The sequence below is a fragment of the Syngnathus floridae genome, chromosome 9, assembly GCF_059516105.1.
Source record: "Syngnathus floridae isolate MCC-2025c chromosome 9, RoL_Sflo_1.0, whole genome shotgun sequence".
NCBI classification, from domain to species: domain Eukaryota; kingdom Metazoa; phylum Chordata; class Actinopteri; order Syngnathiformes; family Syngnathidae; genus Syngnathus; species Syngnathus floridae.
In genome coordinates, this window is record NC_142421.1 from 2,948,486 (window position 1) to 2,967,539 (window position 19,054).

At 47.0% G+C, this 19,054-nt stretch overlaps 1 protein-coding gene and 2 long non-coding RNA genes across 17 annotated transcripts in view; 1 reads left to right on the plus strand and 2 right to left on the minus strand.

The window, feature by feature from the left end:
* Positions 1–304: 304 nt before the first annotated feature.
* LOC148392902 (uncharacterized) lies at positions 305–7,133 on the plus strand. Of its 3 annotated transcripts, none has more exons than XR_015860569.1 (10): positions 305–607; positions 720–777; positions 858–885; positions 1,597–1,707; positions 1,808–2,988; positions 3,054–4,259; positions 4,340–4,415; positions 4,487–5,343; positions 5,595–5,734; positions 6,519–7,133. It is a non-coding gene; the product is annotated as an uncharacterized LOC148392902 (long non-coding RNA). The 3 variants fall into 3 exon arrangements; XR_015860568.1 differs by lacking the exon at positions 6,519–7,133 and having other exon boundaries at positions 4,487–4,591; positions 5,274–5,343; positions 5,595–6,450; XR_015860567.1 differs by lacking the exon at positions 6,519–7,133 and having other exon boundaries at positions 5,595–6,450.
* Positions 7,134–9,996: 2,863 nt separating this feature from the next.
* LOC148392903 (uncharacterized) lies at positions 9,997–16,844 on the minus strand. Of its 9 annotated transcripts, none has more exons than XR_015860558.1 (8): positions 16,372–16,435; positions 16,264–16,291; positions 15,434–15,545; positions 14,108–15,333; positions 12,786–14,042; positions 11,881–12,715; positions 11,490–11,629; positions 9,997–10,705 (listed from the first exon to the last, which is right to left on the minus strand). It is a non-coding gene; the product is annotated as an uncharacterized LOC148392903 (long non-coding RNA). The 9 variants fall into 9 exon arrangements; XR_015860552.1 differs by lacking the exon at positions 9,997–10,705 and having other exon boundaries at positions 10,775–11,629; positions 12,786–12,861; positions 12,943–14,042; XR_015860557.1 differs by lacking the exon at positions 9,997–10,705 and having other exon boundaries at positions 10,775–11,629; positions 11,881–11,950; positions 12,611–12,715.
* An 882-nt stretch (positions 16,845–17,726) lies between these two features.
* Positions 17,727–19,054, minus strand: part of wdpcp (WD repeat containing planar cell polarity effector) — a 50,872-nt gene continuing 49,544 nt past the window's right edge. For all 5 annotated transcript variants that reach the window (XM_088384481.1, XM_088384482.1, XM_088384479.1 and 2 more), the window contains exon 21: positions 17,727–18,809. The gene's annotated coding sequence lies outside the window, so the exon portion shown is untranslated. The remainder of the gene's footprint in view (positions 18,810–19,054) is intronic.

Below are 19,054 nucleotides of genomic sequence, written 5' to 3' on the forward strand. Positions count from 1 at the left end.
AATCAGGAGGTGGGGGTGAGGGCGGGTGTGGCACTTTTCACTTTCAGTTAAACTTTGACTATGATTTTTCCCTAATAAAGTGGCCTATTATTAGGTACGACTGAAAATGGCAGCGTACCTAATGGAGTGTCCGAGTGACGTCACAGATCAAACAGCCAATCAGGAGGTGGGGGTGATTCCCTCGTTAAGTGCACCTGCGTGAAAAGTTTTAGCTCCTGCGGAACGTGAAAGGGGCTAAAACTTTTCACGCAGGTGTGTTTAACGAGGGTAGCTTGGAAAACGAACGCGGCCCCGAGGACTATTCCCTAATAAAGTGACCTGTTATAAGGTACATATTGATAGGGTATCCTCCATCCAAACATGTTCGGTGTTGAAAGTTTCAACGGATAGTCCGAAGCAACCCTTTCCACAATAGTCACCATGACAGGCGACCACCTGGTGGCGTCAGTGTGCCGAGCGCCGTTGGACGATCAGGAGAAGAAGATTTGAATCGACGGATGTGACGTCAGGGCTTTAGGTCAATTGAAGACAGGTGTGCTCGCTCAAGGGGAGTTATCATATGCAGGTGCCACCGAGCGCGTGCCGGCGGCGGCGGACGGTTTCTCAGGTAAGCGAGCATGCTAGCAAATGTTTGTCGTCTCCTGCCGTTTCTCACGACGGCACGCTTTGTTGCTTTTTCTCACAAGCCTTTTTTTTTAAATTTATTTTGTTTGTCGCAGGATTGTCGTACTCTCGTGACTCGGCAACGTCACGTCCACCGCGACGGTGGGCCTGGAGGTAAATTGTAGGCCGCAGGCCATTTAGCCCGTGAGCAAATGTTTGCAGTTTCTTACGATGCCATTTATTATTTCTTGCAGGATTTTCGCTGTCTAGGGAGTGCTTGAGGTTTCGGCACGGCACGACACGGCACGCCACAATCCACTTTGCGTCGCGTCGCGTCGTTGCGCGTTTTGGTGGTATTTTAAGTCTTTCGCGGTTGTTTTTTTTCATGCTGGCCAGCATTTTTTTCATTCGTCTGTGTAGACTGTTCGTAAATGACGCCGCCGATAAGCGCGTGTTTGTCTGACTATAAGAAATGTTAGTTTGACTCTAGTCAACTTAACCATTGTTTTTATTATTTTATATGATGCGTGTGCCATTTCCGTGTCATGCAAAGTGGTGAATGCAACGTATGTTACGTCATGTCCAAATCGGACCAAATCCATTCAAAGATGGCGCCCGCCCGCTCTCGTTCCGTGACGCAACAAACATTTGCCCGGGTTATTTTCTCCCGTCTTGGACGCCGCCAACCTGGATCATCTGTTCAATATGAGGGGAGTTGATGAATGATGAAATTAAAATATGAATTATAATCCTGAATAATTATCATAATGTACTACAATGTGATGATTATATATTTTTTCAAATGTAAAACTCTACTTAGAATGTATCAAATTCAAATATGAACTATAATTTTGATCAATTATCATAACTTACTACAATATATTTTTTTCAAATGTAAAACTCCTAGTATGTATAATTGTTGGTAAAAAATCATGCCATTGGCACTCGACTCAATGTCTATTTTTGTTGCAATCATTTGCTTGTCTTTTGTAGCACTAAATAAGGCCGCCCAGCCAGCATCCTTCTATACAAAGCAAGCAGGAGGCTCTTGAGGAGCCCTTTCAGTGATGCTGAGGACACTGAGGAAGAGGAGTCCTAAATCAGGTGAAAACCTGTTTTTGTCAAGTTTCAGCTTCCCAACACACAATGGTTGTCGAGTTTTAGCTTCCCAGCACACAATTAATGGCTGTCTGTGTTTTTGTAGGCTGCAAGAGGAGCCGAATGGGAAAAGTATAATTCCATATGAAAAGGCGCAATGGCCTATTCAAAGGCGCAATGGCCTATCCAAAGGAGCGATGGCCTATCCAAAGGAGCGATGGCCTATCCAAAGGAGCGATGGCCTATCCAAAGGAGCCATGGCCTATCCAAAGGAGCCATGGCCTATCCAAAGGAGCCATGGCCTATCCAAAGGAGCCATGGCCTATCCAAAGGAGCCATGGCCTATCCAAAGGCGCGATGGCCTATCCAAAGGCGCGATGGCCTATCGAAAGGCGCCATGGCCTATCCAAAGGAGCCATGGCCTATCCAAAGGAGCAATGCCATATCCAAAGGAACAATGCCATATCAAGTCAAGAATCAAGCAATGCGCTGCAAAAGTCGTCGTGTGCGGATCATGTGCCCAGGAAGGGGCAGTGTGGTTGCCTTTGGTTATGGGTGCAGATCATGTGCCCAGGAGGGGGCAGTGTGGTTGCCTTTGGTTATGGGTGCACGACGGAAAGGTTGCAGGGCTGGACAGTGTTTGGGGTTCTGATGGTTGGTCTTGCTTAAGAGGTGTGCTGTGCTTTTGGCTTGTCTGGATCCAGCGTTGTCTTGCGCTTGGTTGCCATTGACGGCTCACATGGGGGCTCACAAACGAAACTTTGACGTCGAGCCAAATGTCCAATTTTGCCATATGACTTGTACCATTTTGTGTCTTTTTGTAACCTGCCACTGTCGTACTTGCTGCGTTCTTTGTTCTCCCCCGTCAGTGTAGGGGGCGGCGTTGGAGTGAGCCGGTTCCTAATGTCCAATTTTACAATATGACTTGTGACATTTTGTCCTTTTCTCACCTACCACTGTTGTACTTAATCTAACCCTAACCTACCACTGTGGGACTTGCGTTCTTTGTTCTCCCCTAGGTGTTGGAGCGAGACAGTCAGATTTTGTCTTTTCCTAACCTACCACTGTCGTGCTTGATCTAAGCTGTGTGTCCTTTGTTCTCTAGGTGTAGGAGGCGGCGTTTGGGCGAGCCCGTCCACGAGGAAGACATAATGATGCGAGCAGCGCCCAACTCATTGCATGTTCTGCCTTTTGCAGGCCAGACGCAAAAGGGGGGGAGTGCACGGCCCGATCCGACCCGGCCCGACCCGGCGACGGTAACCAAGAGTGGCTAGCCGCTGTGATCAAGTAAGCAAGTGACCTACAACTTGGGGTGCTCTTTGAGTGTCTAACTTTTGTTTCTGTTTCTGCAGATGGCGACCGGGACGCGACAGCATCTGATCAGAGATGGACGGACCACTGTGGCATCACTCTGAAGTAGCAGAGTTGTGAGGGAGACCCGCTTCCCTGGAGGCGTCGACCTGCGTAGCTTCAACATGTGAAATGGATTTTTTTTTTTCTAATTCACACCAGCGGTGTCCAAATGTCTGAGGGCTGCATACTGAAACAAATTGAGAATTCTTTGACACAAATTCATTAAATCAATCACGAAATGTTGCCATTGATATTTAGCGCTACAAAGCAGTGTTGTGTTCATTTGTGTGGCGTGTTGATCAAGTTGGCCCGAGGCTGCCATTTGGACACCAATGGTGACGTGTGTGTAGGGCTGCACGTGTATTGGAAAACTGCCATATGGTGGTCTAGGTTATTGACATGCACTTTAAGACAGCAAAAATTTTTTTTTTCATGTCTCAAATGAAACATGTTTCCTTGCCTAACTATTTGTAATGAGTTAAGACGATAAGTCATTTATGTAAGTTAGTTAACTAATCTAACTGATCTCATTGCGATCAAATAGTTAACCTCCGTCCAAGAATTGTCCACAACTTGCCTCAATGCAGTGGTCTGGCCCAATACTGCCATAATCATTGATTTTCCAAAATGTTGTGCAGCCCTCATTGAGTGCCAAACGCGCAGCGACGGCAAGCGACCGCGCAGCGACTGCAAGCGCAAGCGACGGCAAGCGCAAGCGACCGCGCAAGCGACCGCGCAAGCGACCGCGCAAGCGACCGCGCAAGCGACCGCGCAAGCGACCGCGCAAGCGACCGCGCAAGCGACCGCGCAAGCGACCGCGCAAGCGACCGCGCAAGCGACCGCGCAAGCGACCGCGCAAGCGACCGCGCAAGCGACCGCGCAAGCGACGGCAAGCGACCGCGCAAGTGACCGCGCAAGCGACGGCAAGCGCAAGCGACGGCAAGCGACGGCAAGCGACGGCAAGCGCAAGCGACGGCAAGCGCAAGCGACGGCAAGCGCAAGCGACGGCAAGCGCAAGCGACGGCAAGCGCAAGCGACGGCAAGCGCAAGCGACGGCGCAGCGAGACTTTTGTGCTTGTCTTGCAAGGTGGAAGAGACGATGTATGAAACAAAGAGCCGGTGGACGGAGGCCACCAGACCCGCGATTGGTGAGCGGGATGCAAAGGAAGGAATCACCCAAAGAAAGCAGTCGCCAAGTGTTGAAGGTGACATGGCAATCCAATCTGCAAGCGTAGTGTACACACTGTTGGTTTTAATTTGATTTCCTTATTTTTCTGCCTTTCAGCTGGCAGCAGATGGGGCGAGCGCCAGCCTGCACCGAGAGAGACTGGGCTGCACCCACAAGACCAGGGAGGGGGCAGGTAATGAGTACATTGACAGAAGTGAACCGCATGCAACTGAGTGCCCGTTTGTCTTTTTGCACTTGTGCGAGGCGAAAGAAGAGTCCAACACCGGCCGGAGCAGACCCGGACCTTGGCCCGTGACGAGCGGCCCACACGAGACTGATGGGTGCAGATGCAGCCAGCGTTTCGGGGGAGTATGACTTTGGTTTTTCTTTTGTGCTTTCCTTACCCCTGTCTATTTGAATAGGGTAACTAGTAGCACGCACGGGCATTTGGATTGCTGTGACCCTCTAGATACGAATCGGCAAAGTAGACACCCCCTGCCTCCCTCCCTTCCTCCCCCCTTCCCCCCCTCTCTCTCGCTCTCTTTCTCCAACGCGCCCGGCAGTACCTGCATGGCCTGGTGCACTCAGGGTGGAACGTGGCTATACCTTGCCCTTTGTGGAATACCAGGGTATAATGTCTGCCAGACTGGGTCCCAGTGTCGTCGACGGTGTCGAGGACAAGGAGATTCTCCGTGACGCTCTCCGTGACGTCACGTTTTCCTCTTTTTTTTCCTCTCCGGGCCAAGCCAGCTCTACTCAGGGGGAACTGGCCGGTTGCGCTTAAGTGCGCACCAAAGCCTCTTTTCATCTCCTCTCGCTTTCTCCCTCCCTCCCTCCCTCCCTCCCTCCTTCCCTCCCTCCCTTTTTGTAAGGGGTTAAACATTTCATAACCCGGATCGCTCCAATGCGGGAGGGCCGTATGAGACATGCGCCAGCCCGTGCGTGCCGCTAGTTACCTGATTGAAACTTACCTTAGTCAAGGTTGGGGGGGGGGGGGTGCTAGTGGAATTTTTCCCCTTGCCAAAACCAACACAATATGTCTGCCTTTCAGGATTGCTGGGGCACTGGATCGGACGAGTGCTTGCATAGAGAGGGACTGGACAGGACCGCGGGACCAGAGGGTAATAATAAAAAACTTTATTTGCAGAGCACCTTTCATACAAGAAATGCAGCTCAAAGCACTTTACAACAAAGAAATTATAAGCATTGAATTCTTCATATAGGAACAGACATAAAAAGAAAACAAAAACATTCATGTGTGCATACGCTATTAATAAAGGGAGCTTAAAATAGGAGCAAGCTTTAATACAGGTAATGAGTACGTCCACAGAAGTGAACCGCATGCAACAGAGTGCCGTTTTTCTTTTTGCAGTGGCACGAGGCGGAGGATGAGTCCAAACGTCGAATACCGGCCGGGGAGGGAGCCAACCTTCGCCCGTGATGAGCAACCGACACGAGACGGACGGGTGCGGATGCGGCGAGGGCAAAGCACCCAGCCAGCATTTAAGGAGAGTATGACTGCATTTTTTCTTTTGTCCTTTCTTTCCTAAACCACTTTTTCACTGGGTGTGCACACTGGCTATCTGCATGATGCCTCTTTCTTTCTTTCTCAGCGCTGCGTCATTTTGCAATATTGTTGTTTTACTGTTGTTTTTTTAATCATGAAATGAACTGTTTGTACTGTAATTGTGTGTGTGTACCACTGAACTGCAATTAAACTGTGAACTGAATTCAAGTGGTCCATTTTAAACATTGGCATCGGCAGTCTATCGTGCATACAAACTGGAATCATTTGAGACATTCTCAATGACAAGACAATTGTAAAGTTAGGCTGAAACAAAATTGACTTAAATATGCAGTTTCAGGCTTTTTATTTATTTTTTTAACTACACAAAGAAAAGCTGCATGCATTCTAAATTGTTGACAAAAGCCAAGTAGCCAGACACCCATAGATGCAAACGACAAGTGTACAAACGGTCTCTGTTGCGATCAGTAAGTCATCTTTGGCAACCCTGCTTTAAAATGGCCACCGAAATCAGAATCTTGCAGAATGTTGGTACATTTTTCTGTAAGAGTAAAAGCTGTTATTTGAATCTAGTCAGAGCCAGTTTTTGGTTTGGTTTGAATCGTCATGCATCATGTGGGCATTCTTGTGAATAAAATCAACAGTGGTGTGTTTGCTTCCTGTTGGTGGTCTTGTAAATAAAGTCAACTTTGGTGTCAGTCATCATTCGCCATGTGCCTCAATCGATGGTGCATTGCTTGAATGTGAAACTTCTTGCATGTTTTGTTGCAGGGCTTGGCGTCCCCATTGGGTGTCTGACTACAAAGAAGGCTGCTGCTGTCCAGTCCAGGTTGCTGCTATAGTCAATTGAATTTATAAACCTAGCGTGTAACTTCCAGGACCTTAGCTTTCAATTCAAAGCAGAGTTGCGTAACTACACGGCCAGCCTCAGCACATGTACTGGGTGGTACCACCCAGTTCAGAGTGAAGTAAAGGCCAGGGTGTTTTTCATACCGGCATCCTTATGAAATTGACCAGATCAGAAAGGCTACATGAATTCCAAGTGCTGCCACAGAGTAGCAGCATATTTGCCTCAACCTGTCTGATGCTGGGTCAATGCGATACAACCTAAGAAATGAAGTACTGCCGTTATCTCGCCAGTGTGCATGTGTGTTAAAAGTACAAAACAAACTCATTTGCATGATAGAAGTCTAAACCACATGCTAGATATTTGCCTCAACCTGTCTGATGCGCTATTCAACTGTATGTGATAATTTTTAACAATTTTAATCATTTAAATTTTTAATTACATTACAAATGATAGGCGCCCCAATTAGACAGCTGGGTCAATGTGACCCGTCTTTTGCGGTTTGTTCTGCCCGAAACAACCTAACAAATACACGTAAATACTGCCGCTATCTCGCGAATGTGTCTCTCTAAAATGTACAAAGCAAGCAAATTCATTTGCATAATTAAACTTCCAAACCACATGCTAAAAAATATTCATGTGATGCAGAAAGTTGCCCGCCCATGTGCCTAATCGCTCGGGCATTGATACATTAGCAATGTCATGTCAAGTTTATTGATATAGCCCTAAATCACAAACAGTCTCAAAGGACTTCACATAGACAAAAATTGACAATTATTCTCAAAGCATCCCCTGATCTTAAGCTCCCAATGCTTCTTTCTAGGTCTCCTCATGTCCTCAGCACTGCAAACCTTTGGGCCGGTACACCATATGAAGTAAATGACGGAATATGGTTTTTTTTTTACACCTCCTCTAATGTGTATTAAGCATACCAGATGGTGTTTTAGAACAGCCTAGAATATTAAGTTACAAAAATTTACAAAAATGTTTAAAAAAACTTACTAAAGTTTAAAAAAGTTATTGATTATATATTTGCTCCAAGGAGGGAGTATTGACAAACGTCACCTCCTTCATAGTCTGCGCATTGTTGTGTGCTTCGCAGCGCGGTGTAGACAGCAGCGGGCGCAGGCGGCAGGGGGCGCAGGCGGCGCAGGCAGCAGGGGTGGGGAATCGAACCCTGGATCTCAGGTGTTCGAGCGCAGCGACGGAGCCACTCGCCAAGCGTGGCGAGCTCGGCAGTGACCCCGCTTTCACTTCGAGTCATTCTTATACGTTCAGTATTGCGCTCCGCGCGCGCTGGGTAAGTACAAAAGAGAACTGGCGGCCGCCAGCTGCCAGGTCACGCTGGCCGACAGGTTCGTGACACTGCCTCATGCCCCGTACATCCCTGGTTCGATCCCAGTGGTGGGAACCTTCTCCGGCCCACTTTTGTAAGCGTCTGAATACATGCATATAGGTTGCATGTCGACGCATTTATTTATGTGTAAACGCCCAGTGTGGCCCCGCCTGCAAGTGGGCGGGGCGATGCAGCTGGCCCCGCCCCCATCGAAATGGCCCCGCCCCCTGCCCTACAAAAAGACAGTAGGGTAGGGGGCGGGGCAAAGCGGGGCGAAGCCCCGCCCCCTGCCCTACAAAAAGACAGTAGGGTAGGGGGCGGGGCAAAGCGGGGCGAAGCCCCGCCCCCTGCCCTACAAAAAGACAGTAGGGTAGGGGGCGGGGCAAAGCGGGGCGAAGCCCCGCCCCCTGCCCTACAAAAAGACAGTAGGGTAGGGGGCGGGGCAAAGCGGGGCGAATCCCCGCCCCCTGCCCTACAAAAAGACAGTAGGGTAGGGGGCGGGGCTTTGCCCCGCCCCCTACCCTACTGTCTTTATATACAGTATATATACAGTATATATATACAGTATATATACAGTATATATATACTGTATATATATATATATACAGTATATATATATATATATATATATACAGTATATATAATATATATATACTGTATATATATATATATATAGTATATATATATATATACTGTATATATATATATATATATAGTATATATATATATATACTGTATATATATATATAGTATATATACAGTATATATATACTGTATATATATATATATATATATATATATATATACTGTATATATACTGTCTTTTTGTAGGGCAGGGGGCGGGGCTTCGCCCCGCTTTGCCCCGCCCCCTACCCTACTGTCTTTTTGTAGGGCAGGGGGCGGGGCTTCGCCCCGCTTTGCCCCGCCCCCTACCCTACTGTCTTTTTGTAGGGCAGGGGGCGGGGCTTCGCCCCGCTTTGCCCCGCCCCCTACCCTACTGTCTTTTTGTAGGGCAGGGGGCGGGGCTTCGCCCCGCTTTGCCCCGCCCCCTACCCTACTGTCTTTTTGTAGGGCAGGGGGCGGGGCTTCGCCCCGCTTTGCCCCGCCCCCTACCCTACTGTCTTTTTGTAGGGCAGGGGGCGGGGCCATTTCGATGGGGGCGGGGCCAGCTGCATCGCCCCGCCCACTTGCAGGCGGGGCCACACTGGGCGTTTACACATAAATAAATGCGTCGACATGCAACCTATATGCATGTATTCAGACGCTTACAAAAGTGGGCCGGAGAAGGTTCCCACCACTGGGATCGAACCAGGGATGTACGGGGCATGAGGCAGTGTCACGAACCTGTCGGCCAGCGTGACCTGGCAGCTGGCGGCCGCCAGTTCTCTTTTGTACTTACCCAGCGCGCGCGGAGCGCAATACTGAACGTATAAGAATGACTCGAAGTGAAAGCGGGGTCACTGCCGAGCTCGCCACGCTTGGCGAGTGGCTCCGTCGCTGCGCTCGAACACCTGAGATCCAGGGTTCGATTCCCCACCCCTGCTGCCTGCGCCGCCTGCGCCCCCTGCCGCCTGCGCCCGCTGCTGTCTACACCGCGCTGCGAAGCACACAACAATGCGCAGACTATGAAGGAGGTGACGTTTGTCAATACTCCCTCCTTGGAGCAAATATATAATCAATAACTTTTTTAAACTTTAGTAAGTTTTTTTAAACATTTTTGTAAATTTTTGTAACTTAATATTCTAGGCTGTTCTAAAACACCATCTGGTATGCTTAATACACATTAGAGGAGGTGTAAAAAAAAAACCATATTCCGTCATTTACTTCATATGGTGTACCGGCCCAAAGGTTTGCAGTGCTGAGGACATGAGGAGACCTAGAAAGAAGCATTGGGAGCTTAAGATCAGGGGATGCTTTGAGAATAATTGTCAATTTTTGTCTATGTGAAGTCCTTTGAGACTGTTTGTGATTTAGGGCTATATCAATAAACTTGACATGACATTGCTAATGTATCAATGCCCGAGCGATTAGGCACATGGGCGGGCAACTTTCTGCATCACATGAATATTTTTTAGCATGTGGTTTGGAAGTTTAATTATGCAAATGAATTTGCTTGCTTTGTACATTTTAGAGACACACATTCGCGAGATAGCGGCAGTATTTACGTGTATTTGTTAGGTTGTTTCGGGCAGAACAAACCGCAAAAGACGGGTCACATTGACCCAGCTGTCTAATTGGGGCGCCTATCATTTGTAATGTAATTAAAAATTTAAATGATTAAAATTGTTAAAAATTATCACATACAGTTGAATAGCGCATCAGACAGGTTGAGGCAAATATCTAGCATGTGGTTTAGACTTCTATCATGCAAATGAGTTTGTTTTGTACTTTTAACACACATGCACACTGGCGAGATAACGGCAGTACTTCATTTCTTAGGTTGTATCGCATTGACCCAGCATCAGACAGGTTGAGGCAAATATGCTGCTACTCTGTGGCAGCACTTGGAATTCATGTAGCCTTTCTGATCTGGTCAATTTCATAAGGATGCCGGTATGAAAAACACCCTGGCCTTTACTTCACTCTGAACTGGGTGGTACCACCCAGTACATGTGCTGAGGCTGGCCGTGTAGTTACGCAACTCTGCTTTGAATTGAAAGCTAAGGTCCTGGAAGTTACACGCTAGGTTTATAAATTCAATTGACTATAGCAGCAACCTGGACTGGACAGCAGCAGCCTTCTTTGTAGTCAGACACCCAATGGGGACGCCAAGCCCTGCAACAAAACATGCAAGAAGTTTCACATTCAAGCAATGCACCATCGATTGAGGCACATGGCGAATGATGACTGACACCAAAGTTGACTTTATTTACAAGACCACCAACAGGAAGCAAACACACCACTGTTGATTTTATTCACAAGAATGCCCACATGATGCATGACGATTCAAACCAAACCAAAAACTGGCTCTGACTAGATTCAAATAACAGCTTTTACTCTTACAGAAAAATGTACCAACATTCTGCAAGATTCTGATTTCGGTGGCCATTTTAAAGCAGGGTTGCCAAAGATGACTTACTGATCGCAACAGAGACCGTTTGTACACTTGTCGTTTGCATCTATGGGTGTCTGGCTACTTGGCTTTTGTCAACAATTTAGAATGCATGCAGCTTTTCTTTGTGTAGTTAAAAAAATAAATAAAAAGCCTGAAACTGCATATTTAAGTCAATTTTGTTTCAGCCTAACTTTACAATTGTCTTGTCATTGAGAATGTCTCAAATGATTCCAGTTTGTATGCACGATAGACTGCCGATGCCAATGTTTAAAATGGACCACTTGAATTCAGTTCACAGTTTAATTGCAGTTCAGTGGTACACACACACAATTACAGTACAAACAGTTCATTTCATGATTAAAAAAACAACAGTAAAACAACAATATTGCAAAATGACGCAGCGCTGAGAAAGAAAGAAAGAGGCATCATGCAGATAGCCAGTGTGCACACCCAGTGAAAAAGTGGTTTAGGAAAGAAAGGACAAAAGAAAAAATGCAGTCATACTCTCCTTAAATGCTGGCTGGGTGCTTTGCCCTCGCCGCATCCGCACCCGTCCGTCTCGTGTCGGTTGCTCATCACGGGCGAAGGTTGGCTCCCCCCCCGGCCGGTATTCGACGTTTGGACTCATCCTCCGCCTCGTGCCACTGCAAAAAGAAAAACGGCACTCTGTTGCATGCGGTTCACTTCTGTGGACGTACTCATTACCTGTATTAAAGCTTGCTCCTATTTTAAGCTCCCTTTATTAATAGCGTATGCACACATGAATGTTTTTGTTTTCTTTTTATGTCTGTTCCTATATGAAGAATTCAATGCTTATAATTTCTTTGTTGTAAAGTGCTTTGAGCTGCATTTCTTGTATGAAAGGTGCTCTGCAAATAAAGTTTTTTATTATTACCCTCTGGTCCCGCGGTCCTGTCCAGTCCCTCTCTATGCAAGCACTCGTCCGATCCAGTGCCCCAGCAATCCTGAAAGGCAGACATATTGTGTTGGTTTTGGCAAGGGGAAAAATTCCACTAGCACCCCACCCCCCCCAACCTTGACTAAGGTAAGTTTCAATCAGGTAACTAGCGGCACGCACGGGCTGGCGCATGTCTCATACGGCCCTCCCGCATTAGAGCGATCCGGGTTATGAAATGTTTAACCCCTTTAAAAAAAGGGAGGGAGGGAGGGAGAGAGCGAGAGGAGATGAGAAGAGGCTTTGGTGCGCACTTAAGCGCAACCGGCCAGTTCCCCCTGAGTAGAGCTGGCTTGGCCCCGAGTGGAAAAAAAAGAGGAAAACGTGACGTCACGGAGAGCGTCACGGAGAATCTCCTCGTCCTCGACACCGTCGACGACACTGGGACCCAGTCTGGCAGACATTATACCCTGGTATTCCACAAAGGGCAAGGTATAGCCACGTTCCATCCTGAGTGCACCAGGCCATGCAGGTACTGCCGGGCACATTGGAGAAAGAGAGCGAGAGAGAGAGAGGGGGGGGGGGGGGGTTGGGAGAGAGGCAGGGGCTTTCTACTTTGCCAATTCGTATCTAGAGGGTCACAGCAACCCAAATGCCCGTGCGTGCTACAAGTTACCCTATTCAAACAGACAGGGGTGGGGAAAGCACAAAAGAAAAAACAAAGTCATACTCCCCCGGAACGCTGGCTGCATCTGCACCCATCAGTCTCGTGTGGGCCGCTCGTCGCGGGCCAAGGTCCGGGTCTGCTCCGGCCGGTGTTGGACTCGTCTTTCGCCTCGCACAAGTGCAAAAAGACAAACGGCACTCAGTTGCATGCGGTTCACTTCTGTCAACGTACTCATTACCTGCCCCCTCCCTGGTCTTGTGGGTGCAGCCCAGTCCCTCTCGGTGCAGGCTGGCGCTCGCCCCATCCGCTGCTAGCTGAAAGGCAGAAAAATAAGGAAATCAAATTAAACCCAACAAGTGTGTACACTACGCTTGCAGATTGGATTGCCATGTCACCGCCTCTGGCCAGCCTTGGCCAGTCATGCGTCAGGCTCCTCTTCAACACTTGGCGACTGCTTTCTTTGGGTGATTCCTTCCTTTGCATCCCGCTCACCAATCGCGGGTCTGGTGGCCTCCGTCCACCGGCTCTTTGTTTCATACATCGTCTCTTCCACCTTGCAAGACAAGCACAAAAGTCTCGCTTGCGCTTGCCGTCGCTTGCGCTTGCCGTCGCTGCGCGGTCGCTTGCGCTTGCCGTCGCTGCGCGGTCGCTTGCGCTTGCCGTCGCTGCGCGGTCGCTTGCGCTTGCCGTCGCTGCGCGGTCGCTTGCGCTTGCCGTCGCTGCGCGGTCGCTTGCGCTTGCCGTCGCTGCGCGGTCGCTTGCGCTTACCGTCGCTGCGCGGTCGCTTGCGCTTACCGTCGCTGCGCGGTCGCTTGCGCTTGCCGTCGCTGCGCGTTTGGCACTCAATGAGGGCTGCACAACATTTTGGAAAATCAATGATTATGGCAGTATTGGGCCAGACCACTGCATTGAGGCAAGTTGTGGACAATTCTTGGATGGAGGTTAACTATTTGATCGCAATGAGATCAGTTAGATTAGTTAACTAACTTACATCAATGACTTATCGTCTTAACTCATTACAAATAGTTAGGCAAGGAAACATGTTTCATTTGAGACATGAAAAAAAAATTTTTTGCTGTCTTAAAGTGCATGTCAATAACCTAGACCACCATATGGCAGTTTTCCAATACACGTGCAGCCCTACACACACGTCACCATTGGTGTCCAAATGGCAGCCTCGGGCCAACTTGATCAACACGCCACACAAATGAACACAACACTGCTTTGTAGCGCTAAATATCAATGGCAACATTTCGTGATTGATTTAATGAATTTGTGTCAAAGAATGCTCAATTTGTTTCAGTATGCAGCCCTCAAACAGACATTTGGACACCGCTGGTGTGAATTAGAAAAAAAAAAATCCATTTCACATGTTGAAGCTACGCAGGTCGACGCCTCCAGGGAAGCGGGTCTCCCTCACAACTCTGCTACTTCAGAGTGATGCCACAGTGGTCCGTCCATCTCTGATCAGATGCTGTCGCGTCCCGGTCGCCATCTGCAGAAACAGAAACAAAAGTTAGACACTCAAAGAGCACCCCAAGTTGTAGGTCACTTGCTTACTTGATCACAGCGGCTAGCCACTCTTGGTTACCGTCGCCGGGTCGGATCGGGCCGTGCGCTCCCCCCCTTTTGCGTCCGGCCTGCAAAAGGCAGAACATGCAATGAGTTGAGCGCTGCTCGCATCATTATGTCTTCCTCGTGGACGGGCTCGCTCCAACGCCGCCCTAAACCTAGAGAACAAAGGACGCACAGTGGTACATTAGGCTTAGATCAAGCACGACAGTGGTAGGTTAGAAAAAGACACAAAATGTGACTGTCTCGCTCCAACACCTAGGGGAGAACAAAGAACGCAAGTACCACAGTGGTAGGTTAGGGTTAGAGGAAGTGCAACAGTGGTAGGTTAGAAAAAGAAAATGTCACAAGTCAAATTGCAAAATTGGACATTCGGGATCGGCTCGCTCCGACGCCACCCTACACCGAGGGGAAAGAACAAAGAACGCAGCAAGTACGACAGTGGCAGGTTAGAAAAAGATACACAATGGTACAAGTCGTATGGCAAAATTGGACATTCAGCTCCACGTCAAAGTTCAGTTTTGTGTCCATCCACGGAACCACGTCTTCCCCCAAGTGGGCCGTCAATGGCAACCAAGCACAAGACAACGCTGGATCCAGACCAGCCACAACCACAGCGCACCTCGAAAGCAAGACCAACCATCAGAGCCCTAAACACTGTCCACACCTGCAACCTTTCCGTCGTGCACCCATAACCAAAGGCAACCACACTGCCCCCTCCTGGGCACATGATCCGCACACGTCGACTTTTGCAGCGCGATGCTTGATTCTTGACTTGATATGGCCATTGCTCCTTTGCATATGGCCATTGCTCCTTTGCTCCTTTGCATATGGCCATTGCTCCTTTGCATATGGCCATTGCTCCTTTGCTCCTTTGCATATGGCCATTGCTCCTTTGCATATGGCCATGGCTCCTTTGGATAGGCCATGGCTCCTTTGGATAGGCCATGGCTGCTTTGGATAGGCCATTGCTCCTTTGGATAGGCCATTGCTCCTTTGGATAGGCCATGGCTCCTTTGGATAGGCCATTGCTCCTTTGGATAGGCCATTGCTCCTTTGGATAGGCCATTGCTCCTTTGGATAGGCCATTGCTCCTTTGGATAGGCCATTGCTCCTTTGGATAGGCCATCGCTCCTTTGGATAGGCCATTGCTCCTTTGGATAGGCCATTGTGCCTTTTCATATGGAATTATCCCATTCGGCTCCTCTTGCAGCCTACAAAAACACAGACAGCCATTAATTGTGTGCTGGGAAGCTAAAACTCGACAACCATTGTGTGTTGGGAAGTTGAAACTTGACAAAAACAGGTTTTCACCTGATTTAGGACTACTCTTCCTCAGTGTCCTCAACATCACTGAAAGGGCTCCTTCAAGAGCCTCCTGCTTGCTTTGTATAGAAGGATGCTGGCTGGGCGGCAGTTTTTAGTGCTAGAAAAGACAAGCAAATGATTGCAACAAAAATAGAGTCGAGTGCCAATGGCATGATTTTTTACCAACAATTATACATACTAGGAGTTTTACATTTGAAGAAAATATTATATTGTAGTAAGTTATGATAATTGATCAAAATTATAGTTCATATTTGAATTTGATACATTCTAAGTAGAGTTTTACATTTGAAAAAATATATAATCATCACATAGTAGTAAATTATGATAATTATTCAGGATTATAATTCATATTTTAATTTCATCATTCATCAACTCCCCTCACATTGGACAGATGATCCAGGTTGGCTGCGTCCAAGACGGGAGAAAATAACCCGGGCAAATGTTTGTTGCGTAACGGAACGAGAGCGGGCGGGCGCCATCTTTGAATGGATTTGGTCCGATTTGGACACGACGTAACATATACGTTGCATTCACCAGCAGTTTGCATGACACGGAAATGGCACACGCATCATATAAAATAATAAAAAAAATGGTTAAGTTGACTAGAGTCAAACTAACATTTCCTATAGTCAGATAAACACGCGCTTATCGGCAACGTCATTTACGAACCGTCTACAGACAGACGAATGAAAAAAATGCTGGCCAGCATGAAAAAACAACAACCGCGAAAGACATTTAAAATACCATCAAAACGCGCAACGACGCGACGCGACGCAAAGTGGATTGTGGCGTGCCGTGTCGTGCCGTGCCGAAACCTCAAGCACTCCCTAGACAGCGAAAATCCTGCAAGAAATAATAAATGGCAGCGTAAGAAACTGCAAACATTTGCTCACGGGCTAAATGGCCTGCGGCCTACAATTTACCTCCAGGCCCACCGTCGCGGTGGACGTGACGTTGCCGAGTCACGAGAGTACGACAATCCAGCGACAAACAAAATAAATTAAAAAAAAAAAAAAAAGGCTTGTGAGAAAAAGCAACAAAGCGTGCCGTCGTGAGAAACGGCAGGAGACGACAAACATTTGCTAGCATGCTCGCTTACCTGAGAAACCGTCCGCCGCCTCCACCGGCCCGCGCTCGGTGGCACCTGCATATGATAACTCCCCTTGAGCGAGCACACCTGTCTTCAATTGACCTAAAGCCCTGACGTCACATCCGTCGATTCAAATCTTCTTCTCCTGATCGTCCAACGGCGCTCGGCACACTGACGCCACCAGGTGGTCGCCTGTCATGGTGACTACTGTGGAAAGGGTTGCTTCGGACTATCCGTTGAAACTTTCAACACCGAACATGTTTGGATGGAGGATACCCTATCAATATGACCAAATCTCCTTTGGTTTCCGAGCAGGCTCTGGTCGAGTGGTTAACGCCAAATGAAAATATAAAGTGGCCACTTTATTATCTTGGAAAACATGTTGGAATGCAGCACCAAGGACTAGAGCTTGACACCTGTGACCTTTGACCATATTTCCCTAATAAAGTGGCCTGTTATTAGGTACACTTGAAAATGGCGGTGTACCTAATGGAGTGTCCTTTTGATTCCCTCGTTAAGTGCACCTGCGTGAAAAGTTTTAGCTCCTGCGGAACGTGAAAGTGACCAAAAACTTTTCACGCAGGTGCGCTTAACGAGGGAATCACATGGACACTCCATTAGGTACACCACCATTTTCAATAAATAATAAAGTGGCCTGTTATTAGGTACTAGGTAAAAAAAAATAAAAATAAAGTGTAGCGAACGATTCGGTGAACGATTATTTTGAACAAATCTTTTGAGCGAACCAATTCTAAAGCTGCAGTTCTTAACTGGAATGCACATGACTAGTACAAAAGAGTGCAGACGGGCAAAGTCTGATGGGTCGAAATAGTTGACTGGTTAGTGACACGGGCTCTTGCTCGGTAAGAACTTGGTTCGATCCCAGGTGCGAGTACATACCTAAACGTGCTTTTAGAATTGGACCCTCCCTTTGTATAAATGGACACATATGCTAATAGATCATTTTTCATTCATTTATTTTTTTTACCTCGTGTAGTGCACCTATTGAAGTGTCCATGAGGTGTACCTAATCACAGGCCACTTCATTAGGGAAAAATCATGGTCAAAGCTTAACTGAAAGTGTAAAGTGCCACACACAGAGTGGCAATTCTATTAACAATGTAATTGCACATGTGAGGCAGTCTAACAAAATCGGTAAGAAAGACAAACATTTTTAATGCAGGTGTATCACATTCCATTGTTTTTTATTTTATTTTTTTTACAAAATCTTAAATGAACTATATAAAACACTGAAAAGAATACTGCTCTTACTTTATATTAACTTAATGTCAGGTTAGTTAATTGCATCATTGCGAGGTCAGGTAATACAATATTCACTGAAAGCTATCGTGTTGCCACCCTGATGAGCTTTTCACAAATCATAACATGTTAAAAAAAAAAAAAAGTCTAAATAGAAAATCTGTGTTCGGGAAACACCAACCCTGTTGATACTCCACACACAGATCTACTTATACTAGACAGGCTTGTCCTTTTTACGTTAGCTGCCCCTTTTTTGGTCAAACTATCAAAGTCTTACATTTTGCTTTGTGTTGTGTAGAAATCATTGCGAAAATGATAAACAATACAATACAAACATCAAATAATCCAAAATAAAACGAATTGTCAATATAATATTAATGTAGATTTGGATAAAGGTGCCAATACAGGAAGTTTTTTTTCCTCAGTTTGATGGAATCAAACACCAATGGAAGCACCCCCCCCCCCCCCCCAAGTAAAGAATGGTACCACCCGTCTGCTGAAGAACGAGGAGGGAGCCTGATAACAGTCAAGCCTTGGGGGAGGTCTGCGCTTCACTAAGTGACTGCTGAGTAATTAGATATGGTCACGAACAACACTTCTAATGGTGGCCTCAAGCTCTTTCACCGTGCTGTAAGTACTCAAATCCTCAAGAAAGAAAGAAGATGGGCAAATGGCGGCATATCAATGATTACGTAGTCATTGATAAACTGAAAGAGGTGCTGCCATTTTTTAAAATAATTGATTGGTCTGATCAAATGATGACATTATTTTATCGACCTAAAAATGTTTTTTTTGGTTAAATGGAACCATTGGCCAGCAAGAATAAGTTTTTTCCTTCACTTGCATGTTGGGAATTGTTACTATAATCATCTCTTAGGACGCTGTTGCGACTTGTTCCCACCCTGGGGAGGGAAGCTTTGGAGTCTGGTTGGCCTGGGGGTGTCAAGAAGATCTTCCTGTTGGTGGACGAGCTCATCTCCAGATGTCAGTCTCACATGTATGACATGCTTCCTTTTTGACAGACACGGAGACACAATACAATTCAGTGATGTACAAAAAAACAAAAACAAACAACAAACACAAAATGGACACTTTGTCACCCGAGCCTGAAAACAAAATATGACTATGTTGCCCATATTTTAAATGACAAACTACTTTTCTAATTTCAATCAATACATAGCAAAGATATTTCTCCAAACCATCCAAAGAGCATAATGCGTGCAATGACACAATGAAGTACATAATGACACAGAGCA